Raw genomic sequence first — 16,749 nt, 5'->3', positions numbered from 1 at the left:
TCTATAAGTCATCAGTTGACATTTAGTAGCATGTCAACAGTGCATCAGTTGACATGTGTCAGTTGACATTCAACAGCATCGTTCAAACCGAAAAGTAACTAAGCATTAGTTGATGATCAACAGATAAGCAACTTTAGAGTTTAGTTGACTATCTGTTGATCGTCAACTAATCTAGAGTTGACTATTAGTATACTTTTAGTAGGTTCTCCACTAAGCATTTGTAGGCATGTGTTAGGACTATCCAATTAAAGTGAAAAACAGTTGAAAACAGTAGAAAGTCTATAACCTATCAACAGAACACATACATTCATCCACTAATGATATGCAACTGACAAAAGCGAAATGTTTTGCACAACTGATCACGAACACTGGATAACTGAAGTCAATACCAGACTATAAAGCACAGTAGAACAAACACTATACACAGCATATCAGAGAAAGAAAGCTTTTTTATTTTAATAATATACTACAAGTAAAAACTGAACAGTTGTGAACCACATTCAATCCTACTAAAGGACATCTAAACATAATTATTAACAGGTCGCCAAAAAACTTCCCCAAAGTAGTTTTCCAAAATGAAAAAACTCTCCCCCTACAACAACAACAACGCTCAACCCACATTCAGAATTACCTGGCAGAAAAGGGGATGAGCTGTTTGTTGCTTTTCATTTAAGCAATCTTTTCTGCCAGTTCACCGACTATTTTAAAAGTGTGGTTTTACCCTTAAACTGGTCTAGGACACTTTTGTCCACCAGGAATACTTCAGCAATTGCTGCAGTGTCTTTCACAGCATTCCTGGAAACATGAGCTTTCTTAAAAGCTTTGGTCATCTTGAAGCCTCTCTGCACCAGTTTAAGGACACGCCAATATCTTCTCACCACATCTGAGATGGAAGACACTGAAAAATAAAGAATACATTAATGTCAATAAATGTTATTGCCCCCCAATAATTTTTGTGGTGTGTAGGGCTGGGCGATATGGTCTCAAAATGATATCGCGATATTTACTGACTATATCGCGATTTACGATATATATCGCGATATTCTGAAATGTCCTCTAAAAAAAAAAAAAACCTGATGTTTACAGTCACGCCAGTATGATGATTCTAGTAGTCCCTGCAACATATGTCTGCATTAAAAAAAATCGACTAATAATGAAGAAAATTAACACATTTGTTGCAATAGTAATTTATGCACTAACTACATTACTACTTGTACTACAACATTTGAATCATCAGTTCTTCCTCATTTTCCTCAATTGTTCATATTTGGTTTATGAAAATAATGATATTGTGGTCATTGTTCAAAAATGTCTGCTATTATTATGAGTAGTATTATTATTATTATTAGTATAATGCGCTTTCTGTCTTCCTGTCATTATCAGGAATTAGACATGTAATGGCTATGTATTAGATTAGATTATAACCTTCATTCTCCTAAACTGCTGGGACATTTCCCTATAGCCAATACCTTTTATATTTTCTACTCTTCACTTACTTGTCAGCATAGGTCGGCATTGATGTACAGAGCCGACAGAAGACCTTGTTTATATTGGCATCATATTGAGAGGTGCAGTGACGCGTCCTAAACCAGGAAGGAAGCTGCTGGTTCCCTCGACAAAAAAGCAATGGGATTTCTCCACAGGGTTTTGGAAAATAGCTGGAAATAAGGCCTGTGGAAAACAAACCTGTTTGATAAATGCACGTTTTTTTCAGCCGGATAATGTCCACATGTCTACCCTACTTTTATAATTTTCGAATCATAAATCTAATCGATAGATTATAAAAGGGTTTTAGGACGCGTCGCTGCACCACTAGAAGCCAACTCCATCGATCAAGCTGGCTGAAACTTTCTCTCCCTCTTCTTCTCATGCTACCTGTCACTCTCCTTTAACTCCTCCAGTGACTTTCTTTTATTTGAAGATAGTTTTTTGCCCGGCGCTCACGGGCAAACGGGAGCCTGCTCGCGCTGGCTCTGCAGCAAACAGCTGCTGCGGAGACAGCGCGAGCAGGCTCCCGTTTGCCTTTCACCCAACAACGACAACCGCCTCACGAAACGCTATGTTGTAGCGTTAATAAACGAAACAATTTAACAAAATTGCTTGTCAAAGTACCTATACCACTGGACAATTTTTTTTTTTTTAAGCAATATTTTTAGTGGCCCAAGCGGGCAAGTGGAAAGTACGTTATGCTGGCCCGGGGTGTCTAAATAGTGCTTCCGAGCCAGCGGGCCATTTATAATGTCGAGCCCTGCTCTCTGTCACTGTGCATGTGTGTAATGTTTGTGTGCAAGTTAGACGGGGCCTGCGTGTGTGCCTGCGTGTGTATGACTGTGTCTATGAGGGAGAAAGGAAAGCTCATTTTGGCCGCGGCGGGAAATTGATTTGACAACATAATACTCGATGTTCACGATGTGGTTATTTACGACATCGCATGGAGTGCAATCCACGATGTATCGTGTAAACTCGATATATCGCCCAGCCCTAGTGGTGTGTATTGTGTGCAGTATCTTAGTTGCAGGGTGAGCCATAGTGTTTCTCACATATTTTCTCTTGAAAAGGGACTACAACTTGGATGAACGTGTGTGACTTCCCATTTGTTTTAGAACATGTATTGTATTTTATAGTAGGTACTAGGTAGTGTGCCTGTATGCGCAGTGTGCAAATCTAGTTAGATAATTGGCTATTTATTGATAAAAAAACATATTGGTGGTAAAAACTGGTGAGAACATTATTTATATTTCATTATTCATTACAGGTTCAGCTCAAACAGCCATAGTAGATGAGCATTAGAGGTGTGGACATTTCTCGATTTATAAGATGCATCGCGATGTATGATGCGCTCTGAAACTACGGGGCGGCCTAGGACCAAAAATACACATGCGTTAATCGCGTTAAAATAATTAGTGGTGTTAATTTTGTTATTGTGTTACAATAACAAAATATAAAATTAAAATAAAAAAGCGTTTTTTCTCTGATATGCTGTGTATAGTGTTTGTTCTACTGTGCTTTATAGTCTGGTATTGACTTCAGTTATCCAGTGTTCGTGATCAGTTGTGCAAAACATTTCGCTTTATTCCCATGTCTGATGCATATCATTAGTGGATGAATGTATGTGTTCTGTTGATAGGTTATAGACTTTCTACTGTTCTCAACTGTTTTTCACTTTAATTGGATAGTCCTAAAACATGCCTACAAACGCTTAGTGTAGAACCTACTAAAAGTATAATAATAGTCAACTCTAGATTAGTTGACGATCAACAGATAGTCAACTAAACTCTAAAGTTGCTTATCTGTTGATCGTCAACTAATGCTTAATGTAATAGTCAACTAAACTCTAAAGTTGCTCATCTGTTGATCATCAACTAATGCTTAATGTAATAGTCAACTAAACTTTAGTTGCTTATCTGTCGATCATCAACTAATGCTTAATGTAATAGTCAACTAAACTCTAAAGTTGCTTATCTGTTGATCATCAACTAATGCTTAATGTAATAGTCAACTAAACTTTAGTTGCTTATCTGTCGATCATCAACTAATGCTTAATGTAATAGTCAACTAAACTTTAGTTGCTTATCTGTCGATCATCAACTAATGCTTAATGTAATAGTCAACTAAACTTTAGTTGCTTATCTGTTGATCATCAACTAATGGTTAATGTATATTCTACTGGCAGTTAGTTGAATGCATGTTACTTGTCTGTTGAAACAGTGTTGTTGAATGTCAACTGATGACTTATAGTGTTAACTATGGACTATCAAAAATGAAGTGTTACCAAATAGGGTATAAACACACTTTTGAACTTCAAATATGTGTCATAAGGAGTTTTTTTTGGTTAACTCTGTGATCTAGAAATGAATAATTGCGGCCAAACGGGAATTTTACTTCCACAATGTAACCTGAGATTAACACGGAGAGCACAGAATACATTGAAGTAAAAAAACCCAGATAGTGTTTGTCTAATGAGAAATTATTATCTTTAGGCCACAGTTTATTACAAACAGCAGAAATACATAAATGATTGTCCATGTTTATCCTTCTCTAGTGTGTTGCCTGTTTGCTTCTTCAGTCAAAGTGGTCACAAACTGCACTCCGGGGGAGGGAGGTTTTGCCCTATACCCCATCATTAACCTTTGTCTCCCTTCCCCAGACACAATGACATGCACCAGTGAATATCGACCACATGGCTAAGCAGACAGAGAGGGCAGTAGTGTGTGCATGTGTGTCTGTGTAGGGGCCCATGGCGGTTATCTGTAAATCATGTCCTTTGTCTCTAGAAACAGTGTTTGGGTCAACGGTCAAGGTCACAGACAAAGTCCTGCTTTTCTTTCTTGCAAGTACTGACCATTCAACTTCAGAGGGAGATTCACTTAAAAACAAAGCCTGGGGTAGAAAGGGAGGATTAGTTAGTGTCCAACCAGTGTTAATATCAGCAGCGACATATTTATGTATGAACATACATTTTATTGATTTGATTATTATACTATATAAGACTGTATGTATTTCCACAATGGTTTCAACTGAATCAGGTGTTTTATTTTTAATTTTACAGATATATTTTTGAGGATATATTGCTGATTTAAAAAAAAAAAAAATTAATAAGTTGGCTTTCATGAACTCTGTGCAATATATTCATTAACAGCTGGGCCAACCAATTAACAAAAAAAACATTATTGATTGACTGATGAGGTGTGATTCGATAATCATCCCTATTGACTTGCCAAATGCATTTTACTTTTCATTAACTGGATTCAAATAGCTAGGCAGACTAACTTTCCATGGATCTGATTTAGTGTCATTTTAGGTTAAAAGCAAGATTTAACATCCACACTGAGTGATTTTTGAGATATCCTTTACAGTATTTTTCTCCCTGTCGGCTGCCTTGCTTTTGGGAAAAGTCAGGGTGTATGGTAGGTTAATCCTGGCATTATGCAACACAGATTTATTCTCTTACATGTATCTGCTTCTTTTGAGAAGCTAAGAGGCTCTAAAAGCATTCTGTTTTTGTAATAACTGCCATGTGAAATTGGTCCTAAAGGAGCAAAAAAGGGGAGGATGAAAATATAACAGAGAGCAAAGAGGCCAGAGGGCTTGTATTATCAAAACTAGAGATGAAAATGGCTCTTCTATTGCATCAACTTTTCTCTTTGAAATATATAATTATATACATTACCTGATATAGATCTTATTTTTTGTTTTTCCTGTCCTTTGGCGCTTTTTATCAGAGCGTGAGGGAGATTAGGAAAGTGAAACATAACATGGGGAAGTCTTGCTGCAACTGTTATAAATTAAGTAACATGTATTTTATCTTTGTGTCCTGTGATTTAGAAAATAAAAATATATTAATATAAATCCCAACATCAGTAGACTTGCACCCATCGCGAAAAAGGCTAATTAGCCCCACACTAAAGACGTTTAAAAGCAAGTCGGTTTGTGGTCTTCGGTTTTAAGCCTTAAGTTTATCATTTTCGCCAATAACATCATATTTTGTTACAACCAGAAATAACACAAGAGGGTATATTAAAGTACAACACTTAACCAGACATGTCTAGCCGACCCAAAATGTGCAATTTACCTCAATGACCTGAAAAATCACTGTGAAAGGTTTAACATTTTAAGACGAGATCACAGGGACCACCCAAATCGGTCACCATGTGGTAGCGTCTTGTCAATCACAAGGTAGCCGTTCTTTGAAGCGTACCCTGCTGGTACCATCCTTTATGATATCAACATCATGCTTCATGTAAGAATTGAAATTGAATAGAACAGTATTTTACTTTTAGTTTTCTATACAACAGGACACTGTTCAGGCTATGAGAGAAAATGCAAGAATAAGGCACTTCCAGATTGACTTCACTTTTCAAAATGGTGTGCGCTTGCACAGACAGAATAATAGAAGCTGAATAATATTAGTTTTGGAGATACTTTATCCACAATAAAAGTGTTTCAGTTCAGGGATGGACTTATTTCCCCCCTACTCTGTGATATGCAGCTGTCCTGCAACCCAAATTATATTCTAGCACTTTATAAACCCAAGACATCACCTGTCGTCTCTGGTGCCCTCTGCAATGTGACAGACACACTCAGTAACTCAGGATTACACACATGACTTGCAGTGCACAGGCAGACTCCGGAAACGTTCCTCGAGAGATTTCCGTTGCTTTCCAATTCCTGCAGTTCTCAGGAGTACTGTGACTATTAATGACACATTTGGTTTGCATAAACCTGGATAAGTTCCTATTCCAATAATGCGAAACACAAATGAACCCTTTTACTTCTGGCTATGTCACAAGCAAATGCTTGGATTTGATTGTAGTATTTAAAGTTCATTTGTTCTATTCATGCACGAATACATCCCGTTCTTCAGAGTCTTAAAGCCTTTTTGAAGATGTCATATTACTTCCACGCATAATCATTTCTGTCCCGAGGACACTGTAATACAAGGCGGATTGGATTGTCACTGGTAGTTACGTTTTTCCTACATTTAGCTTGTCAGAGCCATTCAAGCTGTCTGGTTTAGGGATGTCAGATCAAAAACTTGAAGGCCAAATTCCCTGTAATTTGGGTTTAAAGATGAGGTATATTGAGCGTGATTGCGAAGAGATGTATTGTCTCGTGTGTCTCCGACAGTTGGCCTATCTTTGCACAAAAAGGTTTTACAACTACAATGCAATTTTAATATGCAATAGGAGATTAGCCCTTTAATGAGCAGTGTAGTTAAAAGCCCCATTAGCCCTCTTAATTAGTGCCCAGCTGCTGCTGTCTGTCGGGGAAATGTTTTGAATAGTCTTTGATTATTATTTTTTGACAACTTTTTGCCACCATTGAAGCATAAGCCTACCTTTGTAGCAGCTGTCCATGCCACTGTGAGTTTCCCCAGCACGAAAAATAAACATGAAAGTCGGCTCACAGCTATTACTCTTTATTTGCACAAATTATCACACCACTTAAATAAATACACAACTCTCACATTTTTCCAACAATTGCTAACCGGCCAACATGGCCGTCTGTTCATGGCGTGTGGTCCAGCATGATACTGAACTTAAAGGAGAATGAATGTAATATGTCAAACAAGCATCATCTACGCAAATCAACTCATCTGGCACTACACAGTAAAGAACAAATAATTAAAGTGAAGTCAACAAATTCTACATTGCCTTTAAAGACCCTGTGAAGTGTGCACCTGTGCATGATCTGTTATGCTAATACGTATAGTAATGACCAAAATTGTCCATTGGAACCCATATCAAAAGATGTTGGAATAGCAACGAATTTGACGAGTTTTGAATTTGCCGGGGAAATCTGCAGTCGACCTTCGCCTTCGTGGGCGTGGCTTGCGATCTACTGCGTGACTTCACGAGATGGACGCCGCCGCACTGTTTACATTCACCACCGTTCATTTTTTCTCTTTTTCACAGTCGAATTTCTCAACGTTTTTGAGCTAGTATTTTCCTGGAAAGTGTGTCGGAGTCGACTGGAAGTGATTGCCAATCAAGAAAACCTGACAATGGAGGCGACAGTGAAGAAAGAGGGATGAAAAACACAGGGGAAACGATGCATTGCCGCTGGCTGTAGTAATGTCAAGTCTGCCGAAGTGGCGATGTTTCTGTTCCCAAAAGATGAAGGTGAGCCTGGCTGGTGTCATTGTTTCGTAGATTCTTTGATTGATCATGATAAATAAAGGCCACTGGTCGATTCGAGAGAGAGAGAAAGAGAGACTGAGAGAGTTACAGGGTTGTTGTTAGCATCTGGTGCTAGCTCGGAGCTAACGGAGATTAGCTGTTTCAACAATAAGGAGAGGGAGAGTGCTCTCCTGTGGGACTGAGAGAGATAACGTCAGCTCAGGGAGGTAAACTGTAGCCTAAGTTATCTCAGTGGGTTTGGTCATCTATGTAAACAAATATTTCCATCTATGTAATATTAGTTGTATAAAATAGGTTAAGAAATCCTTCCAATGTTTTTTGATTATTGAAATATGTTTCATATGAGTGTTGAGAGCTGTATCCATAAATCTCTTAATGTTGCCCTCAAAGTGCACCAGATTGATCACTTTCCTCATCTATCCTGTCCGAAAAGCTGTCCAAATCAATCATTTCTCTCACTAGTATCACTTTCCAAAGTCTCCGCCATGTTTACAATCGCAACTGGGTACATCTTGTGACGTCACAGCCACTATCGTCTGCAACTTCCGTTAGGCTCGGACGGCAAAATTAATAATTCATTAATTCATTAATTATGAATTATTAAAAATTATTTTAGCCATGAACAGGCACAATGATATGTAAGGAATGAAACTGCCATTTCATTTTGGTGCAAAAACATGCACTTCACTGGGTCTTTAAGGTGTATCATTGAATGACCAATGGAGCTGGAGGCTCATCATCATACAAAACACAATGTCTTCCATGGTGTCACTGAATGTCCATTTCTCTTCCCTGAGGGCCAGGTAGTCTGACTCACTGCAAGATGCAAAAGAACAAGGATATCTGAAAAACACACACAACAGGAGCTAATAAATGTATACATACAGTGATGGAGCCCGGAACAAAGTTAATTATTTGTTAAATAAAATATAAGGCAACAAATAGACTGAATATACTGTCAGAAATGAATGTTGTGTTCCGTTAGTGTACCATCTAATTATGGAAGGAATATTTGTCTAAGATTTGACAACCGTTAATCTGATTGGTTTAGGGGGTGTAAATCTGAGGACAGGAGAGCAGTATAAAGTGTGAAGATGTTTGGTTGGCCAGTTATTGATAAAGCTGCAAAACAACAATAACGGAGGCCAAGCAAATGGAATAACTGGCACTGCAATACTAAATAAGATACATGTAATACAATGGAAAGATCTGCCACAGGAAGTGTATTTGGGTATAGGTTTGTATACATTATATGGGGATTATTATGTTTTAGCACCCATTTATTTTACATGAATAACTTAAAATACATTAATACATTCAGTAGTATAAAATACAAATGTTTTCCTTCTCCTTAGTGGTGTCTGGTACTTGGATAGTTAAATTCAAATTGAGATATCCATCCTGGAAGTGGATATCATTTTGTTTGTCGTACAATATTAAAACAATGACATTTTGAAAATGAAACAGCAGCATCTCTTTCCAGAAACAGTGCCATAGTGTCGACAGTTTTCAACAGAATGACTGTTTATAGTTGTTCTTATGATTAAAGTCAATAGGTGTCCCCCTACTTACAACCTCTGAGTTGTACTAGTAGTTAAATACACGAGCAGTTTTATCAGTATATCCAGTTACTTATTTGCCTGTGCTTAAGTTTTTGGGCTAGGACACATGTTACTCTTTAGTTGCATTTTTGAAAATATCTGTATTCTTAATTACACTGTAATAATAATAATACATTTTATTTGTAGGCGCCTTTCATGACACCCAAGGACACCGTACAATGTTAAAAAAAAACATGTGCTTTACTGTAAACCAATAAGCACATGAGTTGCAATAACCAAGACTGAAATCTAAAGAGTTTACTAAGTGTAAGTGTAATTTAGCATTGCATTCTTATAACACATTGGCCCTCAGCATGGACAGTTTCTGAAAAAAATGACAGAAACCAGAAACATCGTATTTTTTTGGTCAAAAACTGCCACCTGCATTACCAACATTACAATAGACCACTGACGGCATACATGTGGTCTGCTAGTAGCGGCTAATGTAGCCTTACAACTAGCCTAAAGCAGAGATAAGGAGCAGGCTGCAAAGGTCTTTTGAGCTCTTTTCTTTTCTCTTTCCACAACCACCATTGCCTTAGGTGATGTCGCTTGAATTGATCAGCCTTTAGACAGCTCCTTCTGGAGACTCTGAAGTCTTTATAAAGTATTTTCACAATGCAGTAGTCCTCCCCAAATTCTGAAACAAGTCTTTAACATCCCACTCAGGGATTCAAAGTTTGGGAACTGATTAATAGGTTTGCAACTGAGGCTATTAGGTTAAGATAGATACAAACTTATGTAAACAAAATGTTTCTGTTATGGTTATGGCAGTGCTTGTAGTGAGCAGAAAATCCTCTTCTCCAGACTTCAAAAAACCTGTTTTCACAGTATAACCACCAACAATTTGAAGTATTTTATTTCTAAATATCTGATTCAAAGACTCAGAGTGTGCGGTAGCAGTTGTTTTAATAGTATATGAAATAACTGATCCTTTGACTGAAGGCCAACATTTATATTACTTTAAAACCTTGAGAGGTGGTTTGACATTTTATTGCATAAGACAACCTCATTAGAGTCAGAAACAACATGCTGTAGGGGTTCTGTCACCAATGAAGTGTGACTCTGTCCTACTCAAAAACACAAGTCAACATTTACATATCTGCTGCTTTAGCCCACTGAGACAGTGAGTGCCAACACAATCCAATGAAAACTGATTTTTCACAAATGATTACTCACTGATCCAATCTAATAAATGCATCTGAAAATGGGCCTGAGCAAGCACCTGCGGCTTTGATACCCACATTCATTTTATATTAGCTAAATTAATTTCTTCCGCACATTGTACAATTTCTATGGCGTCTCTATGCTCATAAAAAAAACAGCTGCACTAGTTAAGAGATGTCTCCGGGTCCATATGTTTGGTAACACGTAAATATGTATGTGCCCTGGACAGGTTGTATTAGCAGGAATCCTTTTTGACAGAAATCAAGGTTTTCTCTAAAAGATTATTCATGCTCAGGTGAATGCGGGACACACGTCATATGCTTCTGTATCCCACAGATCCTGGAGGCCAATAAGCAGACACTTATGTGCAGTGATTCAGTCAGCTACAGATCATCCTTGGCGAATAGCCTTCCCCCTGCCTTGGGGTTCAAAGCAAACGTATGACATTCTGATTCATCAGCAAGAGTCCTGCTTATGCAGCGCAGGCTGAATAGAGATAATGTTTTTTTCTAGGAAATCTGCATAAAATACCCTGATTTATTCACAATACTGGATACTTAATCCAAGGTGGAGGAGATTAAACACTTCCAGGGTTAATGAATGTTTGTGATCTTGCTAGCAGCATAATTGGTATTATTGTGAGCCATGTATCTGTTGTGTCGATGTATAAAAGATCTCAAAGTCTCTGGGTCTATCTGCACCGCAACATTTAGTCATAGAGGAAAATCCTCATTGGCTGTTTGTCAAGCATCTAGACCAACATTAGATGAATTGCCATATCATTTTGATACAAACAGCATTTCCCAGACGGTGTATCTTGATGACTTTAGTGACCCCCCGAAATGTTGTTCATGGCAGTTAGATTGACAGTTGTCATGTGTTTTTGGACAACAGCAGTTTCAAGATCATTTGCAATACTTCTGACGATCACCTGACCTATCCTCACAGTCTCACATTTAAATTGTAATCCCTTTTGCACAACCATTTAACAAGTATTAACATGCTTAAAATGATAAACAAAATACTTGCCAAACATTAGCATGTCAATATTATCATTGTGAGTACTTTAATATACTACCTGAACGTTTAGTTAGCCTCACTGGTGCTATCATGTATAAACTCTCCCAACACAAGTGAAAGTATTTCTAGGTGAAGACACAATATTTGTTTACCGCAACATTGGGTATATGATTCAAAGGAAATGATTAGCAGAAATTGAATATATAAGTCATTAAAAAAAATGTTTTTGTAAATAATTACCTAAACCTTATAATTATGTTTTTGTTTTTTTTTACTTTAGAATGAGCCTTTCATTTCTACATTGCAACTGGGTCCTCTTCCAAAGAGGAACATCATGTCTAAAGCAGGAGGAGCTAATGAGGTGGTACAATTACATTTGTATGAAATGGATACATTGAAAAATAGGCTGTACATGTCATAATTACCAGTGTTAGTCTTTAATAAATAATTACAGTAACATATGCAGGGGGTAATACCTTGAGCTTTCTGCTGTGAGGTATTTTATTGCTGCGCTGTAGGACAGTTTTATTTACTTTAATGAATATTCTGTATTAACGTACCTTTTAAAAAAAACAGGGATAATGATGATTAGCTTCAACTTTGAAACACATCCAAAAGAAAGTTGAAAATGTCATAGTCAATGCAAATAAGAACTAGGAAGTGGTAGAGGTGCATATACAGTATTGTTTTACAAATATGTATTGGTAAATTAGTGGTTTAATTAGGGTAGCCCAAGGTTGGGCCTTGCTTCTACTGTATATATGTCATGAATAAGTGAGTCAATAATCCAATGAATTCAAAATAACTCATGGGTGTGCTATAATACTTACACATTATACAAATGAGTACTGTATTATTGATAGATATACAAAACAAAAAAAAACAATCTAAAGACTGAAGTGTGATTTGATGATGAATTTTGAATTATTAGAATGGATTTGTATTTATTTTCTAACTGTTGGGACATATAAACTTACTTTGTATTACAAATGTATAAAATGTATATTGTTTAGATAGTACAATCTGTCTTAAAATAGCAGAATGTTTTTCTCACTTACGCCTACCTTCTTTTACTTCACTGTTTATTCTGTCTCGCTCCATTATCCAATTTCATCTCTTTTTCTCACCCTTTCGAGCCTGCGTCCCCCCCCCTCCCTGCCAGTGCTCTCTTCCCCGCTGCCATTGTGTGACAGATCGATGCTGTATCCTTTTGGCTTCCCTTTGCAACTGTATTCTCCTGGTAATTGAGCTCAGCTGGTCTCCTAGGGGGCCACTGATTTTCAGAGGCGCTTTGAGGAGCCCACCCCCTCCTCTCCCATCTACATCATCACTCGCTCCCTCCATCTCACTTCCTTTTCTGCCATCTTATCCCCACTCGCTGATGCCACCTGTAAAAAAACCTAAAACCAATACCCCAAAGCAGTAATTGGTTTTGATTTCAAACTGCAACGTCATCTCTCTAACCGTCTATGCTGCTGAGCATAGCCATGCCACACTCCATAACACATTTTCCCTTTATAAATCCAGACTTTGGGATTTAAAACATTGAGAGGAAATGGAGAAAAGGGTTTTCGTCATCTGTCAATGTGCTGTTGCTTTTTGGGAAAAGCCTTATACTGGCAATAGATGGAGATGTATATGATATATTGTTAAAAGGCATCAGGACAGCAGAAAGAAATGTCATTTGATTCCATATCTTTATTTGTAATTTGATCTCACCGAGCATTATTTCGTCCATTTTACTCTGCTTGTAGTAATGCCTTTTGTTATTGCACTTGGCTGTGATAAGATACAATTTCAGTGATTTCCAAAAGTCTTTCAAGGATACATTTGTGACTAGAGAAGGTAGAGAATACATTAGAATTTAAAAAAAGGCACATGTAGTCTTGACTGTGCGACATAAGCTTGAAAAACTATTGTATGCAACTACATAAACTGTATTTGGCTGTTACAAAAGCCACAGTCACTGTTCATGGGGGCGGTCAATTCACATTGTGGCTTCATAAATGTGAATCCTCTCATTAGCTGTACTCTGTGTTCTCCCAGAGTGATTCTGGGAAGTGCATCTGTAAAGGTGTTAATGAGATCATTAACATGATAATGTTTCTGCTGAAAAAACAAGCCTCTTTGGTATTAATTAAAGGTTTGTGTCAGATGCAGATATATTGAATACTTCCAAACCTTATTGCGCAACAATTTCTTCTTTGTGTCTGGGTTTCTAGAATAAAAAAAAGATACATCACAGGGCTGCAATTAGTTTATTTGATCTTCAAGGACAAACAAGGACTTTTGTTGAAAACTATATCCATGTTGCAGTAATGTGTGTGCATTTACTGTATATGTGTGCGAAGGGTGGACCATAGCACTAAGGAGAGAAATATGGAAATTGATGCGGTTGTGATTTATTTTCACCAGAGGCTCCCAATTACTATTTGATTGCACACATTCATACATGTATGAATTGGCAAGCTGGGCTGTGATTGGAGAAGCTCAGTGAATGCATTATTGAATGTGGCAGATTTAATCTAAATACTTGGGGAAAATTCACCTTTTTTTGGTATGAGATACAAACATATAGAATTTGTGATAGCATAGAAAGAAACACAGAGGTGAAGTTTAATCCTGAAGACGTTAGCAAGATGGGATTTCTTGGAAGTGCATCCTTTAAGGTAAAGAACAAAGAATAAATGGAAGTATTACAATTGGCTTGATTCATATGGTAAAATATTAGAAAATATTGATTGTGACATGGTTACAATTGTAGGTAGACTCAAAAGTAGGTCATGATGAAGGCCTGAGGGTCAAAACATGACTTTATATCGAAATAAAATAGATATGAATATGGAACGCATGTGCACATTAGTTTCTCCAAATACTGTAATGAGTCACAACTTAAAACACATAAATCATTATAAAAACCATTATGACAAACATTATGACAATTTATATTGTGTATCTGTACTGCATTCGACAAACGTGAGCAGTTCGACTTGACACATTTGTCTATAGAAAGAACACAGTTTGGCCAATGATACGTCAACAGAGCCGAGTCATACTCAAAGGGAACCAGCAGACAGCCACACAAAAAGGTCATCACTTGGAGAGGGAAGCAATTTAAAAAAGAGCTGAACCACTAAGGGATTGGAGCACAATAGACAAACAACTAAGTCTACTGGTCAAGTAAATATATTGTAAGGAGTAATAAGAGGCCAGTGGAGGATCAGAAGATTGGTAAAGGCTGGGGCACAATGTGGACAGCTGTTAGGCAGGAGAGGAATGGCAAAGATAAACAAGATGGTTCAAATGATAGGATGATGAAATGGCAGTGATTCAATTGAAATTGGATGTAAACATGTTAAATATAGAAAAAAATGAAATCCAACTGGCAACATTGCCGAAGCAGCTTGTGCCATTTAGCCAATTTTGTTACACTTTACCAAATATTTATTACTGATATATTTCAATGCATTCCATACTGAAATAAGCAGCATGTGAAATTGATATCCCATCACCTTTTCATTCCTGCTTTTTTGTTATCTCTTATTGAGCCCAGTCAATGACAAATTCACGTTTTCTGTCCTACCTTTTTGACCAGAGGAAGCATTTGTCAGAGATAACAATGATACGGTTGAACGCTGAGGTGGCAGTTTATGCAGCTGCGTTACCACTATCGATACTTTTGTCTGAATAAATTAATGGCACCTGGCGTTGCCTGTTCATCCAGACAACATATTTTTCATGAATTTCTATTTACAACTCGCTAAATACGTCCGAGCTGCCTTACACCTGTAAATGTTATTGTGTGTGCCAAGTTCAGTGTATCTTGGATGGAATTAAACCATGCTTCTACTGTTATTTCATTTGAATCAAATCCAGTGTTAAAGCAATAAACATGCTGATGTCAGATGTAAAGATTGTGTTAGCTTCAATACAAACATGTAACTATAGTAGTGCCAAAAACAAAAATCGAAAAATGATATTCTAATTAAGTTAAAAAATATATATATATTTTCCGTAACCTGCTGTTCATCATCACAATATGTATGTTGAGAATAACTTGTAGATAAAAGGTGGCTGCGAAAAGTGTCTTACTTGATGCTGCACAGATGTTAGGCTTTGGTTTCTGTCAGTTAGAAAGTCTTAACAGTAGTTTCACTGAAACTATTCAAAAAACTCCTACAGCATAATCCCCTTCTCTAATGTCTAAATTCTCTAAACTGTATGATTCACACATTACATTTGAATGCTGAATGCTTAGCTGAAGTCAACTAAGCATTGCTATATGCTTCTGTCTTAGTTCTCATGATCATTGTTATTTAAAATTGATTCAAGCTGTGTGTAATAAGACTTGGTCAGTGATTGTCTGTCAAACTACATTGAACCGTAAAGAAGCATAGACATATTCCTATAGGTTTAAACTGGTTTACCTCACAAGGTCATTGGCAGTACATGCATACTTAAACTGATTGATCCTTTGGTTCAACTTAAGGCAAGTCAACTGATAGTCAGCAGGAGCTTATTGGTAGATACATAAAAGGTCAGGGGGAAATGCCTTCAAACCAATCATGGCTAAGCCAGCTCAACCATAGCTGACATACATGAGAACTGGCTTATTGATTAAGGAATCCGATACTACCACTACTGATTAAATCACCCTTATAGCTTCTCCTTTCCTGACAACAGGAGATATACACAATCCTTTACTTTAGCACATTAATCACATCATTCATGGAAGGCTCTGGAACCCCAAGGGTTACAAAACTCTCATTAACTTTGAAAAACAAATATGACTGGGTGACATTGTGTACATATATTGACTGCAGATTTCACAGGGATGCACTTCAGTTGCACTGTCCTGTTGACCTAGCTTAGCCTATCCAGGTGTTTCTACTGATATTTAACAGCAGCCCTCAGCTGCACAAAGTTAGCTGATCCACATTCAATAACACAACAAGACAATAATGATTCATCCTATCTCTAACGAACCATCAACATAATTATATTTTACAATAAGGAGTAAGCTGCTGCTATCAATTAGGACCATAACAACATGTTGGGTGTGCTTATGTTATCTACCTTCTGCTAATTAGTTACCAATCGTAAAGCACAATTTTACTGAGACAGATGATCAAAAGTTGTATAGCTCTAAATAAAACTAAGAAACGCTTTAAACAAACCTTTTATAAAAAAGACTTACTAAGTATCCAAATGTGCAAATTAGAGTCCTCTGTCAATTAAATTGTGTTTGAATAAGAGGGAGTTGTATTATAGACACAACAGCTTTTCAACTGTATAGGCTAGAGTCTCGATAAGGGCTAGGA

At 37.2% G+C, this 16,749-nt stretch overlaps 1 long non-coding RNA gene across 1 annotated transcript in view; it reads right to left on the bottom strand.

The window, feature by feature from the left end:
• Nucleotides 1–431: 431 nt before the first annotated feature.
• LOC307028638 overlaps nt 432–16,749 on the bottom strand; it is a 29,976-nt gene continuing 13,658 nt past the window's right edge. Inside the window, exon 2 of the long non-coding RNA XR_013805052.1 lies at nt 432–898. This is a non-coding gene — a long non-coding RNA (uncharacterized lncRNA). The remainder of the gene's footprint in view (nt 899–16,749) is intronic.

Source organism: Notothenia rossii (genome assembly GCF_949606895.1).
Source record: "Notothenia rossii genome assembly, chromosome: 2".
NCBI lineage: Eukaryota > Metazoa > Chordata > Actinopteri > Perciformes > Nototheniidae > Notothenia > Notothenia rossii.
Note: the sequence above shows the minus strand (reverse complement) of the source record. Positions and strands in the feature narration are given on the sequence as shown.